General features: G+C 41.1%; 1 pseudogene; it reads right to left on the minus strand.

Annotated features, from left to right (window-relative positions):
• Positions 1–7893: 7893 nt before the first annotated feature.
• Positions 7894–8824, minus strand: LOC119540543 (annotated as a pseudogene).
• Positions 8825–9486: the final 662 nt, after the last annotated feature.

Consider the following 9486-nt stretch of genomic DNA (forward strand, 5'->3'; position numbering starts at 1 on the left):
AGATGGCACTGACAGCCCATGGCGTGAGTTGGCAATGGAGATATGCAAAATATCACCATTTGATTCTCCTAATTATACTCCTGTAGAAGCAAGGCTCTGGATGACAGTGTTTTCAGCACCTTAACAGAGTATTGTAGAGTTAAGAGGTATAATGTTGTTGGCTGGTTGCCCTTAGATATGCTGGACAAAGTTATAAAAGAAAGGAACAAGCTAAAGTCTCCAAATTTGAAACTTAAGTGCCATATGACAGATATAAAGGGTTCTATGTGTACCCTGAAAGAAAATCTTATTTCTGCAGACTTGAGATTTCTGAAAACCAGACCCAGAGTCTCATTGTTTGAGTAGCAGATTTAAAACATAAACTAAAATCTCAACCTCTCAGGGTGTCTGCTGTTAAAGTAAAGGCATTGATTGGAAAAGAATGGGATCCTGAAACTTGGGATGGGGACATATGGATTGATAATAATGGCAGTGAGGACATTGGAACCCTGGATTTTGCTGAGTTTTTGTTAGATTTACCTGTACTGGTCTGTCCTGAGGAAACAAACTCCTCCTCCAGTCTGCCCTGAGGAGACAGCTACCCAACCTCCAGCCTGCTTTGATGAAACAGCTTCCCTACCTCCAGTCTGTCCCAAGGAGCCTGCCATCCAACCTCCACTTAAAGAGATTAACCCTTCGGTGCCTGCTAAACCTGTAATCACCTCCCCTGAGGGAGCAGACCTAATTCCTCTGTCTGGAGAGATTAATCCTGTTTCACAAGATGAAACAGCAACAGAATGTTCTGAGGTAAATGGCTTGAGGGATACTTCTATTTTTTTTTGCATGACCCACCCCCACCAACAGTCTTTGCCTCAAGATCTATAACTAGACTAAGGTCCCAAAAGGCTCTGAAGGATGAGGTAAAACGTGCGACCCATGAGGAAGTATACTATACTCCAAAAGAACTGTATGAGCTTTCCAATTTATACAGACAGAAACCAGGGGAATATGTGTGGGAATGGATATTAAGGGTGTGGGATAATGGTGGAAGGAGTATAAAGTTGGATCAGGCTGAATTTACTGATATGGGCCCACTAAGCAGAGATTCTGCATTCAATGTCATAGCTCAGGGAGTTAGAAAGGGCATAAACCATCTGGGTGGTTGGCTGAAATGTGGATCAAAAAGCAGCTGACATTACCTGAGGTTGAAATGCCAGTACTGCCCTGATATAAAGAAGAGAAGGGGATTCAAAGGCTTAGAGAAATTTGAGCATTAGAGTGGATTTATCATGGAAGACCTGCTCTCACATCCCTGGAATGTCCAGGGAACACACCTTTTACCAGGACTGTGAGGAATAAATTTGTGAGAATAGCTCTGTCATCCCTGAAGAGCTCTGTAGTCACTCTTTTCTGTAGGTCAGATATTACTGTGGGAAGTGCTGTCACTGAGCTGGAATCCTTAAACACAAGGGGGATAATTAGATTTCCAGTTGGCAGGAGCCATATGGCAGCAGTTAATCATCAAAGACAAGGTTTGCATGGCTACCATAATGGAAAACAGGCTCAAAGCAGCAGTCAAAATAATCTGACTCGCAGAGACTTATGATGTTGGCTAGTAGATCACAGAGTATGTAGTAGTAAACTAGATGGGCAGTCTACTAAATTCTTGTTTGATCTGTATAAGCAGAAGAATTCTAGGCCAAGTGAACAGAAGTCTCCCTTGGATTACAAAAACAGAAAGTCACAGCCCCTTAGTCAACTCCCAGACTTGAGAGAGTTTACAGATTCAGAGCCTCTTGAATGAGGCAAAGGCTGGGTACTCTTGGGGAAGGAGCCTGTTACACTGCCAAAACTTTATAGTGTTAATCTTCCTCACAGCCTTTCCCTGGGGGACCTACAGACTTTTACCAGGATACCTGTGCATTGGGAAAAAGGAAATGATCAGATATTTTGGGGATTATTAGACACTGGTTCAGAGGTGACATTAATTCTAGGAGACCCACAATGTCACTCTGCTCCACCAGTGAGAGTTGGGGCTTACGGAGGTCAGGTGATCAATGGAGTTTTAGCTCAGGTCCATTTCACAGTGGGTCCAGTGGGTCCCAGGACCCATTCTGTGGTTATTTTCCTAGTTCTGGAATGCATAATTGGACTAGACATACTCAGCAACTGACAAAATCCCCACATTGTTTCCCTGACTCATGGAGTGAGGGCTATTATGGTGGGAAAGGCCAAGTGGAAGCCTCTAGAACTGCCCCTGCCTGGCAAAATAGTAAACCAGAAATAATGCCAGATTCCTGGAGGGATTGCAGAGATTAATGCCACTCTTAAGGACTTGAAGAATGCAAGGGTGGTGATTCCCACCACATCCCCATTCAGCTCTCCTATTTGGCCTGTGCAGAAAACAGATGGGTCTTGGAGGATGACAGTGGATTATCATAGTCTTAACCAGGTGGTGACTGCAATTGCAGCTGCTGTTCCAGATGTGGTATTATTGCTTGAGCAAATCAACACATCCCCTGGTACCTGGTATGGAGCTATTGATCTGGCAAATGCTATTTTCTCAATAGCTATTAGTAAGGACCACCAAAAATAGTTTGCTTTCAGCTGGCAAAGCCAGCAGTATACATTCACTGTGTTACCTCAGGGTTATATCAACTCTCCAGCCCTATGTCATAATATTGTCTGCAGGGATCTTGATAGTTTCTCCCTCCAAAAGACATTACCATGGTCCATTATACTGATGGCATGTTGATTGGACCTAGTGAGCAAGAAGTAGCAACTACTCTAGATTTGTTGGTAATGTATTTGCTTGTCAAAGAATAGGAGATAAATCCAACAAAAGTACAGGGGCTTTCCACCTCAGTAAAATTTCTAGATGTTCAGTGATGTGGGGCCTGTCAAGATATCCCTTCTAAGGTGAAGGATAACTTATTGCATCTGGCCTCTCCTGCACCAAAAAAGAGGCACAATGCTTAGTTGGCCTCTTTGGATTTTGGAGACAACATATTCCTCATTTGGGTGTGCTACTCTGGCCCATTTACCAAGCGACCAGAAAAGCTTCTGGTTTTGAGTGGGGACTGGAACAAGATAGGCTTTGCAACATGTCTAGGCTGCTGTGAAAGCTGCTCTGCCACTTGGAACATATGATCCAGCTGATCCAATGGTGCTGGAAGTGTCAGTGGCAAACAGAGGTGCTGTTTGGAGCCTTTGGCAGGCTCCTATAGGAGAATCACAAAGCAAGCCCTTAGGATTTCGGAATAAGGTCTTATCATCCTCTGCAGATAACTACTCTCCATTTGAGAAACAGCTTTTGGCCTGTTATTGGGCCTTAGTAGAGACAGAATGCTTAACCATGGGCCACCAAGTTACCATGAGACCTGAGTTATCTATCATGAGCTGTGTGTTGTCTCATCCGCCAAACCATAAAGTTGGGTGTGCACAGCAGCATTTCATCATAAAATGGAAAGGGTATATACAAGATAGAGCTCAAGTGTGTCCTGAAGGCACAAGTAACTTACATGAGGATGTGGCCAAAGTGCCCATGGCCCCCAATCCTTCCATCTTACCTTCTCTTTCCCAGCCCACAGCTATGGTATCTTGGGGAGTTTCTTACAATCAGTTGACAGAGAAAGAGAAAACTTGGACCTGGTTTACAGATGGTTTTGCATGATATGCAAGCACCACCTGAAATTGGACAGCTGCAGGACTGAACTCCCTTTCTGAGATGTCCCTGGAGGACAGTGGTGAGGGGAAATCCTCCCAGTGGGCAGAACTTTGAGCAGTACATCTGTTTCTTCACTTTAGTTGGAAGGAGAACTGGCTCCATGTGCATTTGTATACTGATTCATGGGCTGTTGTTAATGGTTTGGCTGGATGATCAGGGACTTGGAAGGAACATGATTGGAAAATTGGTGACAAGTCTGGGGAAGAAGTATGTGGGTAGACCTTTCTGAGTGGGCAAAGAATGAAGATATTTGTGTCCCATGTGAATGCTCACCAGAGGGTGACTTCAGCAGAAGATTTTAATAATCAAATGGATAAGATGACCTGATTGGTGGGTACCAATCAGCCTCTTTCCACAGCCACTCCTGTCATTGCCCAATCGGCTCATGAACAAAGTGGTCATGGTGGTAGGGGTTGAGGCTATGCATGGACTCAGCAACACGGACATCCACTCACCAAGGCTGACCTGGCCACAGCCACTGCTGAGTGCCTAATCTGCCAGTAGCAGGGATCCACTCTCAGTCCCTGATATGGCACCATTCCCTGGGGAGATCAGCTTGCTACCTCATGGCAGGTTGATTACATTGGACCACTTCCATCATGGAAGGGGCAGTGATTTGTTCTTGCTGGAATGGATACATACTCTGGATATGGGTTTGCCTTCCCTGCATGCAATGCTTATGTCAAAATTACCATCCATGGACTTTTGGAATGCTTTATCCACTGTCTAGTATTCCACACAGCATTGCTTCTGACCAAGGAATGCACTTCACAGCAAATGAAATGTGGGAATGGGCACATGCTCAAGGAATTCTCTGGTCTTACCATGTTCCCCATCATTCAGAGGCAGCTGGGTTGATAGAACTGTGAAATGGCCTGTTGCAGACTCAATTACGCTGCCAACTAGATGGCAATACTTTGCAGGGCTGGGGCAGTGTTCTCCAGGAGGCTGTGTATGCTCTGAATCAACATCCACTCTATGGTGCTGTGTCTCCCATAGCCGGAATTCATGGGTCCAGGAATCAAGGGGTAGAAACAGGAGTGGCACGACTCATTATAACTCCTAGTGATCCACTAGGAAAATTTTTGCTTCCTGTCCCTGCAAGCTTAAGCTCTGCTGGTTTACAAGTCTTAGTTATAAAAAGAAGAATGCTTCCACCAGGAAACACAATAATTCCATTGAACTGGAAGTTAAGACTGCCACTTGGCCACTTTGGGCTTCTTATGCCTCTGAATTAACAGGCAAGGAAGGGGATTACTGTACTGGCTGGGGTGATTGATCCTGACTATCAAGGAGAAATAGCACTGCAACTACACAGTTGAGGTAAAGAAAAGTTTTCCTGGAATACAGGAGATTCTCTAGGTTGTCTCTTAGTACTACCGTGGCCTGTGATTAAAGTCAATGGAAAACTGTTTCCCTAGAGAACCCTGCAACAACACAATCCAGCTGATGGCATTCTCTCATTGTGGAAGACACACCCTTCATTGATGTCATGAAGGCATGAATATTTCCTCCTTGTTTTGTTATGAGTATGTTTGTATTTTTCTGTAAAGCAAATATCTTTGCTTTCTTCTCTGTCTTATCCCCTTATCATATGACATAAGCTGTATTGTTCATTTTGCAGTATTTAAGTTAAAGGAAATCAAGTTTAAGAATTAATGTCACCCGAGGACTTGCACCCTATTCTGGAGAGATTTAATATATTTCCAGTTGTATGCAGGAGAGCTGAGTATTGTTAGGTGATATACATATCTGTTATTATTTTCTACTTAGAGATAAAGTATGGTTTAAGGTGATGTGTATAACTGCCAAGTTGACAAGGGGTGGACTGTGATGGTTAGGTGCATGTGTCAACTTGGCCAGGTGAAGGTGTCCAGGTATCTGGTTAAGCAAGCACTGGCATAACCATTACTGCAAGGACATTTGTGGCTTGTTAATAAACAGTTGGTTACAGCTGTGACTGATTACATCAATGAAGGGCGTGTCTTCCACAATGAGAGAATTCAATCAGCTGGATTTAATCCCATCAGTTGAAGACTTTTAAGTGAGAAAGATAGACGACCTTCACTTCTTGTTTGGCTAGTCAGCAAAGCATTTCCTGAGGAGTTCATCAAACACCTTCATTGCAGTTGCCAGTTTGCAGTTGCCAGTTTGATGCCTGCCTTATGGAATTTGTACTCATGCATACCCACAGTATTGTGAGACACTTTTATAAAATCTTATATTCATAGATATCTCTTGTTGATTCTGTCTCCCTAGAGAACCCTAACTAATACAGATACATATTGATGTATATTTCCATTCATTTATTTATTAAGCAAATATTTAAAAAAACAATTTGCTACAAACTGTAAGTTCTAATAAGATTTTTGTCTATTAGAAATATACACATGCAAACAGATAGTTTGTAGAGTAAATGTAATTAAATTTCATTGTTTTAAAAATGTCTCCTTATGCAGAGTAAATAAGACAGCCTAGCAGGGTGAGAGATTTGGAAATGAGATTGGCCATCAAAGTGAATATATGAGATTCTGACAAAGTGTCATGAATGGATAACATGATTTACATGTTCCAAGTGTTAACAGGCCACACTAATAAAAGTTTACCAGCATTAGGGGTTCCCTTACTACATTTTTTTGCATATTAAAGAATTAGAAAAATAAAAATATAAGTTCCTACTGATGTATCAATGGAAAAATATTTAAAGCAGCTATGCATTTGCATTACATAAATTCAATGTAATAAATGTACTGAGTGCCTACTAAGTGCAACACATCATACCAGGTTCTTCTGAGTATACAAATATAAATATTTCACATAGTTCATCTAAGATAGTAGGTTGAATGTATGGTTAATGTCTGGTCCTTCCTGAAACCTCAGTAAAATGACAGTAAAATGACAGTAAGGGATTAAAAAAAAAAAGACACATAGGACATAGAGAACAGGAGAGAAGAAAACATTATAAAAATATTAGAAACAGAAAAGCAGATGGAGCAATTCCAGTGGACTTAGTGAGCCAGGAAAGCTGAATCCTAAGCCTGTAGTGGGGGAAAAAAAGGCAACTGAATTACATTACGGAACTCCCAAATGGTCCAAGAAGTGGGGAACATCAGGTATCTCTGAAAGTGTGGAAGGAAGTGCTAAAAACAGGATGACTGAACATCTGTTTAAAATATCCTCTCCTCAACTCTATGCATCACCTCCAGTCCTATAGAGTACTCTGAAGTTCTGATCTCAGGAGAGGGTAAAGCAGAAGTGGTCAGGACCAAGAGGCACAAGCATATTTGAGGGCAGTGATATTTTGCTGAAAACAGTGGGGTTAAATAAAAGTTGAATGTTGAGACTGTCAGCCCTTTTAATTTTCCTTGTTTGTTTTTTACTTACTCTGTCATTTTAATGTAAGATTTCAAAAGACAACTACAAGGATATTTGAGATTCCAAAGAGAACATTCTTTTGCTATTGAAAGACCTTTGTTTAAGCATTCGAACTTTACTTCTTAGGAAATGAAAACATATGGAGGCTTTAAGCCTTTTTATCAGCACACAGTAATTAACAACAACCTTCTAGATGCTTATTTTCTATGTTTTCCTACAGAAGATAATTGTCACTTACCTACCACTACCACCACCATCACCACCACAACCACTGAAAGATTCAAAGCTGCTGAGCTAAAAACTGATCAGAAACCACTGATTAGTTTAATTAGTAGTTCAAAGCTTGTATAAATGTTTGAAGAACAGCAAACACCAAATAATATAATGCCCAATAAAATAATGATTATTGTTTCCTTGAGGCCCTGACTGATCAACTAAAATCACCTTAAGACTGAAATTTTCTGCACATAATGCCTATTGATATAAAGCCTTCATTGTTAGTGCTTCTTATGGTGTCATAAGTTTTGGAAATTAATTCATGTTCAGCTTTCCACAGTAATCACCATTTTCAAAATCTGCAATATATATCTGCATATTATACTAACATAAAATTCTCTACATAAGCATTTTGTCATGTATCAACTCTTAGCTTCAAATAATAGAATACCAAAGACTATACAGGACAAAACACCACAGAACTTTTAAAGATTTCCTTTCCCTAGTTGTTAGCAGGTAGCACTTTTTTAAAAAGATAAAGTGATGAAAAAATCAGAAATTTTACATTAAAACTTTAATTTCAAACTTCTAGTCCCTTATCTTCTGGTAACATCATATCTGGTTCTTGTATCTGAGCTTTGATATGTCAAATAGCTACCTGAGCCCTCACAAAGTGGTTTGTTTGTAAGCACTCCATGTGCAGAAGTAGGGTAGAAGACAAGATAGGTAGAATCATGAGTCTGAAAACAGTGTAGCTGCTGTGTTGCTGCCAAATATCCTAATATTCCTTCAGTTCCCAATCCATTTCAGAACACTGGCCCTGAATTTTCATTTTCTTGTTCTGCGAAAGCTCTGCACTATGACCAGTATTCTGTGGTCCTGTGAACTCAGGCCTAAAGACTGGGGGAGGGGTCCTGCTGCATTGTTGTATCTCTGATAATGGTGGGAACATGAAGAATACTTAGAACATGGTGGAGGAGAATCTTGACCATCACTAAGGAAGGAACAGCTTATAAACACCAAAGGCTGCACCACAATGGTAATCACTCCACAGAAATCTGGGGAGTACAACTTATTACAATTATCAAGAAAATATTTAAAGCTGTATTTTTTTCCCAGAGATTCTCTCAATTTCTTCAGGCCAAGTTCCATGTAATCCAAACTATGCTCCAGGCCACAATACCTTCTTAGTATACACTGGTCTTCAGAGAATTCAGTCTTCACAGTTCACCACAATTTTTCCAAATTTGTATGCAATATCCAAATTAGTCTTACATTCTCATTATTCATCATAACCATCATAACCATCCCAGCCTTTGCTCTGACACTGTATGACTTTTGGAGTATAAGAACCACATCCAGCTGTGCCTCCAACGCATTTCAACATGTCAGATCTAGCCTATGGGAGGTGATATATCTGTCCTGGTGGAGAGTAAGAGCTTTTACGTTCTACAGCAACATTCTGTCAGAGTCGTTCCAACCCAGGGTAAGGCTCAAGATCAGCAGAAGGAGCAGAAAGCTGAGCAGAGGGCAAAGTATTTCTGTCTGACGCCACAGTGCTTTGTGGAGATGGCTCACGGCTGCCACCTGCTCGTGGACCTGAACATGGACCATGAAGTTTCACACGCTGCTGCACAGTAATGCTGACAGTTCAGGCAGTGGCAAAGGGAACATCTACCAGCCTTTTCCACTGACATGATCTCAGCTAGATAGCATATTGGCAGAGTCTTCTTGGGAGTATCTGACCTGGCCAAGTAGTCAGAGCAAAGATGTGTGTACGTATGGTTGAAAGAGGAAGGCTAAGGGCAGGTATGACACCAGATGGAAAGATAGAAGATAAAGACTGGAATTGTATAACTTAGCAAAACTTAGAGTGGTCAATGATGATGATTAAATGTACAAATATAAGAATGTTTTTTAAAAAGGGGGAACAAATGAATGTTAACAATGCAAGGTGATGAAAATTGGATGGTTTGGGGGAAAATACAATCAATAAAACTAGTGTCTATAGTTAAATGTAACACTGTAAGAGGCTTCCATTAACTGTAACAAAGGCAATCTACTAAAGCTAAATGTCTATAAGAGGGGGATATAAGGGAGTGATATGGAATTTTTGGTGGTGGTGATGTCTGACCTATCATATTTTATTTTTACTTTTCTTCTATCTTTTGTACTTTTCTTCTCCTTTT

The sequence above is a fragment of the Choloepus didactylus genome, chromosome 7 (genome assembly GCF_015220235.1).
Source record: "Choloepus didactylus isolate mChoDid1 chromosome 7, mChoDid1.pri, whole genome shotgun sequence".
NCBI classification, from domain to species: Eukaryota; Metazoa; Chordata; class Mammalia; order Pilosa; family Megalonychidae; genus Choloepus; species Choloepus didactylus.